The 12,546-nt window shown below is 45.5% G+C and overlaps 1 long non-coding RNA gene across 1 annotated transcript in view; it reads left to right on the top strand.

Moving 5' to 3' along the window:
• The first annotated feature begins 2,875 nt into the window (after nt 1–2,875).
• Nucleotides 2,876–12,546, top strand: part of LOC117883250 — a 43,277-nt gene continuing 33,606 nt past the window's right edge. The window contains exons 1-2 of the long non-coding RNA XR_004647218.1: nt 2,876–2,978; nt 4,874–4,986. This is a non-coding gene — a long non-coding RNA (uncharacterized LOC117883250). The remainder of the gene's footprint in view (nt 2,979–4,873; nt 4,987–12,546) is intronic.

The following is a 12,546-nucleotide window of genomic DNA, read 5'->3' as shown; positions in this document are numbered from 1 at the left end:
AAACATTGAGACCAAAACGGCCCACTAATTTGGGATGTCCAATCTGAGACGTCTACGCCTTGATTTTTCCAGGTTTTTATAGCACGTTGTATAGCCAAAGCACAGCTCCTGTGGATTTCACTGCGTGCTCAGCACTTCTGCAAATCAGAGCCCAACGTCTCATGTCAGACACCCAGCCCTGGTCTACACTACAACCGTCTGTCGATATAACTGTGTGCATCACTCACACCGACTGAGCTCCCGGTGTAGACAGCGCTCTGTCGACATAGCTACCGTCCCTCGGGGAAGTAGAGTATCTACGCTGACAGGAGAAGCTTTCAGCTTCTTCACTAAGCAGGACAGCAGCACAACTGCACCGCTGCAGCACGGTCAGTGTCGATGGAACCCACGTGCCTAATTGGGAGATATCTCGTTAAGAGATCTATGGGGGGAGAGGAATGAGTGGAGTCTGGGTCATTGTTGCAGGGAGGTGGTGGAATCTCCATCCTTAGAGGTTTTTAAGGTCAGGCTTGACAAAGCCCTGGCTGGAATGATTTAGTTGGGGATTGGTGCTGCTTTGAGCAGGGGGTTGGACTAGATACCTGCTGAGGTCCCTTCCAACCCTGATCTTCTATGGTTCTATGATTCTATGAGAGGGTTTTCATTCCTTCCTATTGATCATCTTTGTCGCTCGCCTCTGGATCCTTTCCAGTTTCTCTAAATCCTTTCTATACATTGGTGACCAAAATTGGACATATGGAAGATTATGAGGCACTCAGATATGACATTAGTGGGGACCATATGTATATCTAACCCCTTCCTCTTCAAGCCGCTGCAGCTGCAGTTCTATGAGAGAGCCTTTCTGCATGAAACGGAAGTGCCATTCCAAATGGGGGAAGAGAGAAAAGGGCATGAAATGTGCTTAAAAGCTAAATAATTAACAAAAAGAATAGACAGGGCTGAACTATTCAAAACTGAAAATATTTATAAATTCTACTGAACGGTCACTTACCCAGTATTTAATCAATTCTCTTTAAAAATCTCCCATTCGGGTTCCGGTAGAGCCATTCGATATCACGGGTACTAATGCTCTGATATGGCAGGGGTAGGGCGAGAGGGACGGAATTTACCCCTGAGCTTCAGAAATAATAGTGGGAGCTGCAGCTTTTACACGAGTTTAAGGTCATTTTGTTCCATTTAGAATTATGGGAGAAAGTGTGGCCTAGTGGTTAGACCAGAGAGCTGGGAGTCAGCACTCGGCTATCCACCGTCTGCTGCCTTGGGCAGGTAATAATTTCCCTGTGGTCACATTGCCTCTGAACCAGCTACCAGCCCCCACGTTGTTCTGTTAAGGCAGTTTGTTAAAGTGGAAATGAGGCATAAATGATCAGCTAGCTGAAGCTCGGTGGTTATTGCCTCCTTGCTGTATTTGATTTCTCCAGGCAGATAAGCGGAGTCACAGAATAAGCTGGCGCTTTTGGCAAGACCTGTGTAGACCTTTCCCCAGCCTGTGGGATGTTGTCAGGAATGTTAGCCAGGATTTCCAGCATTTCTGCCCCTCTTTTAACATGACACAACAAGGCACCAGTGGTATAAATGGGCCCAGCCCCCCCAAAGCTAGTGGGAGTTTTACCTGCTTTCATTAGCCCCGAGAGAGCAATTCAAAACTATTAGGAACATAGGCGCGGGAACTAGGGGTGCAGGGGTTGCTGTGTCACTCCCAAGTTTTACGCGGGGCTCTACTCCTGGCCCGCACGCAGGACTCCACTGTCAGCTCCATGCCCAGGGCTCTGCTTGTGGTCCTGGGCCCACCACCAGCTCTGGCCCCAGCCCCGGCCCACTTACCCTAGTCCAAGTCCCCCCCACTCCTGGAGACACGGCTCTGCGCTTGGCCCCAGCTGTGGGGGTAGGGGGGACACGGACGGGGGCAGAGGGGGCTGGATTTCAGCACCCCACTATTAAAAGTGCTCCAGCACCACTGATTGGGAAGGTTGCTCATGTCAATTTATGCTGCCGCATCTTATGGTCATATGACAGACCTGGGTGCAATTCATTAGCCCAGGTCTCAGGAACTGCCAACACTCCCTAGACCTGGCTTCACTACGGTACCTTTGCCTTATAAATACCAGACAGAGAGCGGCACCTTCTGCATTCCGACGACAGGATGGCCTTTGCAGCAGAGCACGGATCCTTTGATAATTTCTCCTGTTACTATGTCTCTACCTCACTGCCCCTTGATAGTTATTTTTGATAAATGCCTTTGCATTTATGTAGCAGCAGGAGACTATTATCCTGTGACAATGGTCTGTTTTCATTGACATTATCTCGGAATTATTCTAATTTTATGTGGCTCAGATGAGTTCCACTTTAGAGGAGCTTGGATGGTACGCTCCGGAGAACAGCCGAAGTTACCAACAAAGTACTTTTTATACAAGTCAAGTAATGTAATCACACTAGCTTATAATATAATTTGGGTATTAGACCTGTCTGAATGGCTGCCTCTCCCCCAGACTATCAGGAGCTGAAAGTCATGTCATGTCTCTTTGGAAAAATAATTTCCCCTAGATTTTGAAGAAGGTCTAAGATTTTATCTAAGGCCTTGATTTAATTATGATTTGGGCATTCTTAAAATACCTATTCCTCAAACAGGCCCCTCAGGGATAAACTATTCGAACAGGTCACCAAGCATTAAAACAGATCATCTTCAAAATATGGCTGACATGGTATGTAAATGATACATAGGCACTGGGCTCTTCAGGGGCGAATTTCACCTGATCCAAGCAGTTTTCTTTCTTTTTCACCATTTTTAGTGGACTTATTTTTTTTATTGTCTATTGATTTTGTTAATTATTTGAAATATTAACGCATTTCATTAAATGATCGTGCTTTTCTTGACCTTTCAGAATTGATTTTTCTCCAACTGAAATGATCGAAACTCTGGACGAGGTCTGTCATTATGTCACACAAAGCAGAGAGCCATGGACCAAGCTTCATGTGATGTGAGATTCCTGTATTCAGAGCAGGTTATATGGCTCACGTCAGTACTTGCTGCTGCTCCTCTTGGCGGCTCCGGTACAAGAAAGGATCTTTTAAAAATGAGACTCTTTTTGAAAGCCGTGATAATGCTTTCTTCTCTTTGGAAATGCACACCGCTTCTCAGCAGTCGTTTATCACACACCAAGCCCATTAAATAATTCATCACAAATAATTTAGTGGGCAAAATGTGCCCTTTTTCCAGTCACAAATTGTCTGTGGGCAGATGACAATTTTCTCGGATTTGCTATTTGAAATGATTTGAATACTGTCCGTCAGTGATGATTGCCTGGGGACTCGTTAGTGAGCAGGCTGTTGCAAAGATTTGATATTTGAAATCTGAACTTTGAGCTGATTTGATGGGAACAAAAGTTTGAGATGTTTCTGTGCTTGATTGGATGAAAGTCAAGCTGAGAATCACGTTTTTGAGTCAAATACTTGGGATTATGAGTCTGAAAGTGTCTTTCTGCAAATATTCACTTCACATTAATTGTTGGAGTGAATGTATAGGCAAGTCATCGCATTTATTGTGATCCAAAAGCCACAACCATGATTGTGCCAGGCACTGCAGAGACACATTATGAAACAGTCCCTGCCCCAAAGAGCTTACAGTCTAAACAGACTAAGGGTGAGAGCGGAAACAGACACAGAGAGATGGAAGTGACTTCCCAAGGTCACACAGCAAGTCAGTGGAGGAGCTAGGAATAGACCCCAGGCATTCGATGCCCAGTTCAGTGATCTATCCAGTAGCCCAACTGCTAGATTGCAACAGCGTCAGAGCAGACAAGAGGAATTTGAAGACTGAACCGAATCCACCCGCGCACATTTGTGTAAACAGTCCAATGGGTGTGTCAGAATGTGTTTGTTCATCCGGCTCCGATCACGCGTACGATGGCAAAACTTGAAATTAAAGGTCTCTGTGGGCTAAACCCAGCTCATATTTGCATGATAAAGTTGAGAAGTGAAGAGATGTTCATTGGGACATGGTGGAGTTATGGGGTGGGAATTAATTCAGTGTAATTATTATTGTTATCCCTTGTCACCCAAGTGGATAGCCAAAATTCAGGGTCTTGTAAGTTGTCTCCATGAGGAGACACTGATGATGGAGTCTGGTACTTCTTCCATGCAATCCTGATTACTTACAAAGTCCTGTGCCCTTGAACAAAGCAGGAATCAAACAGCAGGAGACAGTTTCTTTGCTCATTAGTTCCAAGCCTCTTTCAGCCATCAATCTACCTAAAAAGCTGTCTCTATGGGCATTTTTCCTCAGGGCTACGCTCCCGGTGCTCGTTCTGGCTGTCTCCTTGGCTTGCTTCTGCTTCTCTCTCTAAACACACACAGCTCCATCAAACAATACTTAACCCCCCCCCTTTGTAGTCAGCCCACAGTGAAACCCCCCTGCCCACATCGCTCAACTGCCTGATCTGAGTTGCATGTGGCCTGTGGTTTGGGTGGTGGCTCCCATTGTTTCAGCCATCTCGTTCCATAAAGGAGCATCATTGTCTTCTGAATGAAGGGTGACTGTTCTGTCCACCAGCTCCAATGAGTTTTCACCCACCCCAATTCTATTATATTTGAGTATTTATCTTATGGGCATGCCCAGGGGCCAGGATAAGGCCCCTTTGCATTAGGTGCTGTATAGGTGGGGCCAAAATAGAGAAGTGACTCAGGAAAGGTAGAATAAGAAGAATAAAATCAAATCAATAATTTGGATCTAGATTTGCCATTTCCCCCTCTGATAATCATTTATATATAAGCTGGCATTTACTGTATATTTGTATACATAGTATATATATACACAGTAAATGCCAACTTTCCCCTTTTCCCCTCAAGCCACGACTAAGTGGCTGATTTCTTCTAGGCAGCAATGCAGAGGGGAGGAGAGATTTGAAAGAGGAAATCTCATGCCAAGGTCCCCACGCCACAATGGAATACTGACAAACATACAGCTGGATTCAGTCGGCTCACCTATGTGTGAGTACTGTTGAAATAGGCATTAGAATGATAAGAATGTGTTTAGAATGTATGGAATGCTTGTAGCTGCTACCTGCATTAATCTCACTTATAACATCTGTATCCCATAGCGTCAGGTATTGTCAGTCTCGGTAACCGTGTAAATCACCAGACAGGAGCGAGACATTAACTAGTGCAAAATGCTGGTCTCCAACAGGAGTTACGTCCTGCCTGACAAGGCAGACCCAGCGACTAGAGTGGAACATTAAAGAAGATAAAAAGTTTACTCTCCTGCCCCACCTGAAGATGAGTCTTGCAAGTGAATTCTTCCCATTGGCTGAGTCTGCAGCCCAAAGCAGAAGGGAGGAAGGGAATAAAAACCCCTAACAAGGAGGAACGGTATCTTTATGATATTTGGACTTGGAAGGGGGGGCGGGGCAAGGATTACTAGGTATAAGTAGAAGATCCCCAGAGCTTAGATTGAATTAGCCCTAAAGGACATATAGAGCTTGCTTATTGTCACATTGTACCTCAAAGTAGCACCCTGGAACCCCCCTATTCACCAGTGTCATATGATTATGAGATGTTTTGTACAATGCATGCCTTGTGCAGTATCATATTGAAAGTCTTGATCTGTTGAACCTTAATATCCTGTTGGATTGTATGTACTATCACTGTATATGAAGTATTGCTCTATGTGCTACTGCAATATGTTGTGAGGTTGGGAAACGCCCATGGCCAGTCTTTCAGGAGGGACAAAGAAAGCATCAATGGCCAGACAGGCATTAATGGCTCATCAAAAAGAATCCACTCTCCCAGTGACTCCTCCAAGAAGTCACATACGCACAGAGGGTGGCCCAACCCAGGTCACAGCAAGGATCTTTCTAGCACCTGGAAGAAAGTATAAAAGAGGGACAGTGTCATCATCACCTGGCCTCTCTCGTCCCCCATCTCAACACCTGGAAGTTCGTCTGGAAGACAAAGACTTGGAACTAGGGAGATTAGTCCCAGGCTGGAAGGGAGTCCAGTCTGTGTATTGAGGAACTGTGAGCTGCCTGTGACATCCTGCAGAGTGAGAGACTGCTTGAGTCACATCTTGCTTAGTCTGTTAAAGTTAGAATTTAGACTGCGTTTCTATTTTATTTCTTAGGTAACCAACTTTGATCTGTATCCCTGCTACTTACAATCACTTAAAGGCAATCTTTCTGCTTTCTTTTTTACCTAAAACAGTGTGTTTTTGGTTGAAGTGTTTGGGAAACCTCAGCTCAGATTACAACGGCTGGTGCGTGTCCACTTTCCTATGAAGAAGTGGCAAACTTATTAATGAGTTTGCACTGTTCAAGGGAACCTTGATCAGTGTAAGATGGAATATTTTTGAGGTGCGAGGCTGGAAGCTGGGGTGACTGGCTGGCGTGTGGCTCTCTGCGTGATTCTTGAGTGGCTCACGGAGTATTCACGCAAGTTAGCTGGGTGAGTGGCTCCATATGCTGATGGCTGAGTGATCACAGCACCTGGAGGGGGTTTGCTGCTTGTCACTGGCACAGCTTTGTGAGAGACACCCCAAGTTGGACAGTTAAGGGGGCGCAGCTGTTCCACAGATCCAGGTTGTACCCTGGAGATTCCGACACACTTATTATGGACGCTTCTATTACCTTTTGAAACATTAGATTGTAGCTCATTTGTGTACCTGTGTTTACCTGCTTTAACCTTGTAAATAATTCTTATTTCCTTTTCCTATTAATATAATTCTGTATATAGGTTATTATAGGATTGCCTACGAGCATTGTCTTTGGTGTGAGATCTAAAGTGCAATTGACCTGGGGTAAGCGACTTGTCCTTTGGGACTGGGAGTAACCTGAATATTGTTAAAAGCAACAGAGGGTCCTGTGGCACCTTTGAGACTAACAGAAGTATTGGGAGCATAAGCTTTCGTGGGTAAGAACCTCACTTCTTCAGATGCAAGTCATATTATTGTGATAATTGTTGTGATCCTTGACGTAAGGGACCATCTATCACAAAGGCAGGCTCGCCTCGGTGGCAAGATAGATCAGCCAGTCTGCAACTCCATATTAAGGCGGTTATAGTGTCTGAGGAATTTACACTTGAGAATTGGTTGGTGAAATGGAAGTATAGAACTCACAGCCAATTTGGGTGTTGTGCCCTGGTTCTTAACGGTCTGTCCGGGAGTTGGTATTCATGCTCTTCAGCCACCGCAGGACAGCTTGACACCAGTCTCCCTGTTTTGAAAACTAAAACGAATGAATAAGATCCCCTGAAACAGACAGCAGAGGGATATCTTTAAACCTTCAGGGAGTTAGCAAACTTCACTTCTCCGCTGCCTCGCTTAGGGCTGCTTCTAATTGTGATTTAAAGAAGGGTCGTATATTTCTTCAGCTGGAACGTATTTGAGGCACTTGCTCACTGATCTGATGGCAGAGCGGAATGGTAATGATAAGCTGTATATTAGCTAAAATGAGGCCTGGTGACATTGAAGACTGCAATGCTAGCAAGCTTTGTTATGCAAAAAAGGAAACACATTATGGACTCCTTTCCTTTCTAGTGCACTTAAACCATTAAAAAACTGGCTACTTCCAAACAGAAAATATTATTCTCTGAAGAACAGAAGAGTAGTGGGAAAATTCAGAGCAGGTGAGAGGAATGTGAAACACGGACACAAAAAGGAAAACAGCAAGAAGTGTATTAGTCGTCTCTTCCATAGCAAGGCATTTCTGCTGCAGTTCTAAGGAAGCAGCTGCGTAGTCATTGATCGGTGTCTCAACTGAGAATGTTTTATGCAACAGGAGCTGCTCACTGAACATCTGTTAATGGGCTAACACTCATAAAACCATCACTTATCTGGGTCTGTCAAGGAAGGGAATACACAAATGTGCAGTAAGCCCCTAGTTTAACTGGCTTATCAAAGCAGATATGCCAGGCATCTCAGGTTTGAAACAAGGTAATAGTTTGAACTGCAGAGAGAATGAAACTGTCACGAGAACTTTCCTTTCCTCTCCAATACACTGATGTTATGTGTATTGAGCAACAACAACTAAATCCTACCACAGGAACTCAAAGGGATATAAAAGGCACGGTGTATGTATTTTTAGGATATGAAAATTAGCTAAATCATAGACTGATATTGGAAATTTTCTTCTTAGATCTGCTATTCAATTAAAAGAAAAGTCTCTGGATAACAGGGTAGGAAAAGGTTGTTAGTGTTGGTGTCCTGGCCAGATTTGAGGTTGGGCAAATTTCATATTGCCTATTTCTCACGCAAACTAGATTCCGGGTAAAATTCTCAACTGCACCATTCATGTTCAATGACACAACAAGGTAACAAGATCCAGTGGTGGAGATGGAAGTTAGAAAAATTCAAACTTAAAATAAGGTGCCCATAGTTACTAGTTAGGGTAATTAAGTATTGGCGCCGATTATCCAGGGAAGAAGTATGATCTCCATCTCCTGGCGTCCTTAAATCTTAAATAAATACCAGCCTGATGTCAAAATCACGGAGTGAAATTCCCTGGCCTATATTATGCAGGAGGTCAGACCCGATCAGTGGTTCTCAAATGAATTTTGCAAACTCTGGGTGGCTGCAGTTCTGACAGTTAAAATGTTATACTAGTGACAATCTCGTCATGTGGTTATCTGGAAGTGTCATGTAAATAAAACAATGAATCGTTCCAGTATAAAGAATAAAGAATAACACATACTATTAACAATGCCAGAAAAGCAGCCCTCCTACACTGTTGTGAAATGCCACTGGGCACACCTTGGCTTGACCTGCTTTTGCAGGAAGTAGACCCGGTGGCTGTGGCTGGGAGCTTAAAGAAGGGCCTCCCTGGCCCTAAAAGTTGTGGTGGTCACACTTGAAATCCTTGGTAGCCTCAGGCAGCCACCATGGCCTCTTAGAGACTCTTGAGAATCACTGGACTAGATGATCGCAATAGAGGTCTGGAGATCTACGGGGCAGATCCTCAGCTGGTGTAAATTGTCACATCTCCATGGAATCTATTAAATGGAGACACAACATTATATGCAGATGACACACTAGAGGCATCATGGCCAACACAATCTCTGCCTCACCTTTGCTTCATGCATCTTTTGAAAAGGACAAGTGATGGACAAAAACCCGGTAGGACCTTGTATGAGAGATGCCAAAGAGCATACCAGCTCAGTACTGCCCTCTGGGAGCTCTCAGAAATGAAGGAAGTGTCCTCTCAAGGTACCGATGACCCTGCCAGAGTTCAAAGGTGAGTCAACAATACCCATGGTCAACTATCAAAGATGGCAGAGAGATACAACAATATCAAGATGCATGCTTGATCTTCCACCGTTGCCGTGGGTTCAGCTAACACAACCCAGGCTGTCTCCAATGTGTACCCTGGTCTGAAACTGTACTGACCAAAGCCAGAGAACTCTGGGGACACCAACACCTGGATTCTCCACTACACTGCACCTTGGGCAGTCATTAGTACGTGTGCAAAGTTGGCGTAAAATACTGCCATTCTGACTTAGCTGCACGTTGCACAGGTGTAAAGATTGCACCAGGTGGCAAAGTGGAGCTGGGGGACGGCTATTCTTAGTTGAGGTGTGTGGGGGCCTTCAGTCTAGGGGGCAAACAAGACCCCCCCCCCCAATAGAAGAATACAAAACAAACCTGCTGAGCGTCCTCTCCCTTCCCAGGGAGAATGGGGAGTCAAAGTCAGTTCAGCAGCAGCGTTTGCATATTTATAGGCACCATTTGCAATGACTGATATTACTCCACGTCGATCAGAAACTTTCAAAAAAGAAAAACAATCTCTTACCGCTCTGCAAGACCTTAACGGCAAGCCTTCCAACGGCGCACGACTCCTCAACTCCCAGCAAAATTTCACTTACGCTCCAGATTAATGAAGGGCTTATAAATGTTTTACATGCAATGGCCATTGTGCCCTGCTGAAAGCATCTATAGTATTTATTTACTTACATAAGATTGGCTCCTCTGGGCCCTGGGCCCAAAAACAACAATCATCATCTATGGAGGTGGCTTTGAACCAAGCCATCTTGATGAAGCATTTCTCACAGCCCCATTTACAGCTGCCTGTCAGCCAAAGCACCCAGCTACAAACAAAACCACCAGTATGAATTGCAAAAGCCACTCCAGCACATCGGAAGCCAGGCTTGGCAGAGAAATAGATACAAAGACATCTTTTGTGCTGCTGTCTTTGGGCTCCTTAGTGAAAAGTGAAGCTTGCAGGGTAATTTCAAGCAGTGTAACATACTCCTGAATAGCTATAGATAACACGGACAAGTCAAATTAAATGAACTCGCTAATATTAGCAACAAAGGCGTTCATGGCTGTGTTTGTTATGACTTGAGGCATCTGGGCGGAATATCTGATCCATTCCCGAATTGGACGAGTGGATAACAGATTCTTTTTTAAACTCTTCGATTCTGTTTCTGTTCTTATTAAAGCTCCTTGGGAAAAATACATTTTATTTTCCATGAAACTTTTAAAAGAAAATGTTTGTTTTATCATTTTAGTCAAAGTTATGTGCAGAATTTTTCTTTTCTTTTTTTTCTTCAAAAATAAATGTTTTTTTTTTCATTTTTCATTTTTCAAAAATCAAAACAAATTCAGGTTTTGGTTGTCAAAAAACCTGGAAAACTTTCATTTATGTGGGTTTTAGTTTTTCAAAAACAAAAGCCTGGATTTTTGAGAAAACTGGATATTTGCTCATAAAATTTTCTATTTGGTCCAAAAAGCCACTTCCCCTCAAAAAACAGTTTTGATGAAAAATTTGTAACCCACCCCCCATTCTTATACTACACACACCACCATGATCTCTAGGGTCTTGGAGTCAGACAGTGTTACTGGGACTTGAAGGGCCCGATCCTGGCAGGTGCTGCGCCCCAGTAAGGCTAGCACAATCAGGCCGGTGTGTTGTATGTGCAAGGATTAAGGGCAGTTGTGGTGGGGAGCAGACTGGAAGTTAGGGAGATGGCGCACAGCTCAGAGACCACCGCAGATCATTGCCAATGGGTCACAGTGCACAGACAAATGGATGCTGGCGAAATTGTTGAGCACAGATGATGAGCACCAGTTCCCACACCAGACAGCCTGCCCTCGACTGACACAGGAGGGGCAGATGTTAGCCCATGTTTCTGGTCACTAAATAAACACGAGTGGAAGACACCCGGGGGGCAGAGGAAGGAGGTGCCATTTTCCCAGGGCCCCTTTGCTGTGTGCAATCAAACTTGCAAAGAATCCACCCCACACCTAGACTCATAAACTTTAAGGCCAGAAGGGACCATCGTGATCATGTAGTCGGACCAGCACGTCTCAGGCCACAGACCCTTGCGCACCCACTCCTGAAATAGACCCATAACCTCCGGCTGAGTTACTGACGGCCTCAAATCATGGCTCCAGTTAGAGAATCCACCATTTATTCTAGTTCAAATCAGCAAGAGACCTATGCTCTGTGCTGCAGAAGAAGGTGAAAAACCTGACCTGGGGGGAAATTCCTTCCTGACCCCAAATATGGCACTCGGTTAGACCTGGAGCATGTGGGTGAGACCCACCAGCCTAGGGAAGAATTTGCTGTAGTAAGTCGGAGCCCTGCTGAGAGGCAGGGCCAGGGGGAGGGACCGTTATCCAACTCTCCATGGAATCCCCCTGCCTTGCTGAGTGACAGCAATACGAGATAACGTCGACAGTGTCACCCGGAAGGAGGCTGGATGTTACCCAGCGAGCTCTGGAGTGAGCACGGATACACAACTACACTAAATCACTGTGACACGCAGAGAGGAGCTTTAAATTACCTCCTCTCTCAAGGACACCAGGCTGTGCTCAGAGGTCAGACAAGCAACATCTGCCGGCTCTAAGCACACGGCGTCTCTTAAGCCGGATGAGGTTGGAGAGGCTGGTTGCTGGATCAAAGGGTGGGGTGGGGAAGGGGGGGAGAATACTTGCTGGGATTTGACAGGATTTTCTTCTTCATTTAGCCTATTTGCAGCTCTTCCCCCTCCCCCTTATTATTTAACTTAAAAGCAGCAGAGACTCCAGCAGCACAAATCCTTCGACTCTGGTGGAGGGGCGAGATGACGGCTGATCGTTTATTGCCTGAAAAGACATGAGTGAGGGAAGGAAGTCCCTAGGATGCTAACGGGCCCGGAGAGGCGGCTGCATGGGGGAACCACAGCTCACTGTGGGTTCTGCGTGCGTGTGGAAGGTCCGTGAGGTGGTTTGACACCCAACGCACCATCGCCACTAACTCCAGAGGCCGATAGAGCGCCATTAGCCCCAGCCCAGGGTAACTACACTAGGAAGCAACTGGGACTGAGATGCCAAATTCCCCCTTCCTTGCCTGGAGGGCAGGGAGGTTACTTGGCCTCTTTGTGGGGTGCAGCTCATTCCCATGGGTGCCCAGACCAGATGCCTCCTACTCTCTCCCCTCCCCCGCTCATTATATGAGCAGCCCCTGCTCTCCCCAAGAGGCAGTGACCACAGCTATCCCTTTTTGAGGGGAGGGATGGCTCAGTGGTTTGAGCACTGGCCTGCTAAACCCAGGCTTATGAGTTCAATCCTTGAGGGGCCCA

This window comes from Trachemys scripta, chromosome 9, assembly GCF_013100865.1.
Source record: "Trachemys scripta elegans isolate TJP31775 chromosome 9, CAS_Tse_1.0, whole genome shotgun sequence".
NCBI classification, from domain to species: Eukaryota; Metazoa; Chordata; order Testudines; family Emydidae; genus Trachemys; species Trachemys scripta.
This window is presented reverse-complemented; position numbering and strand designations above follow the sequence as displayed.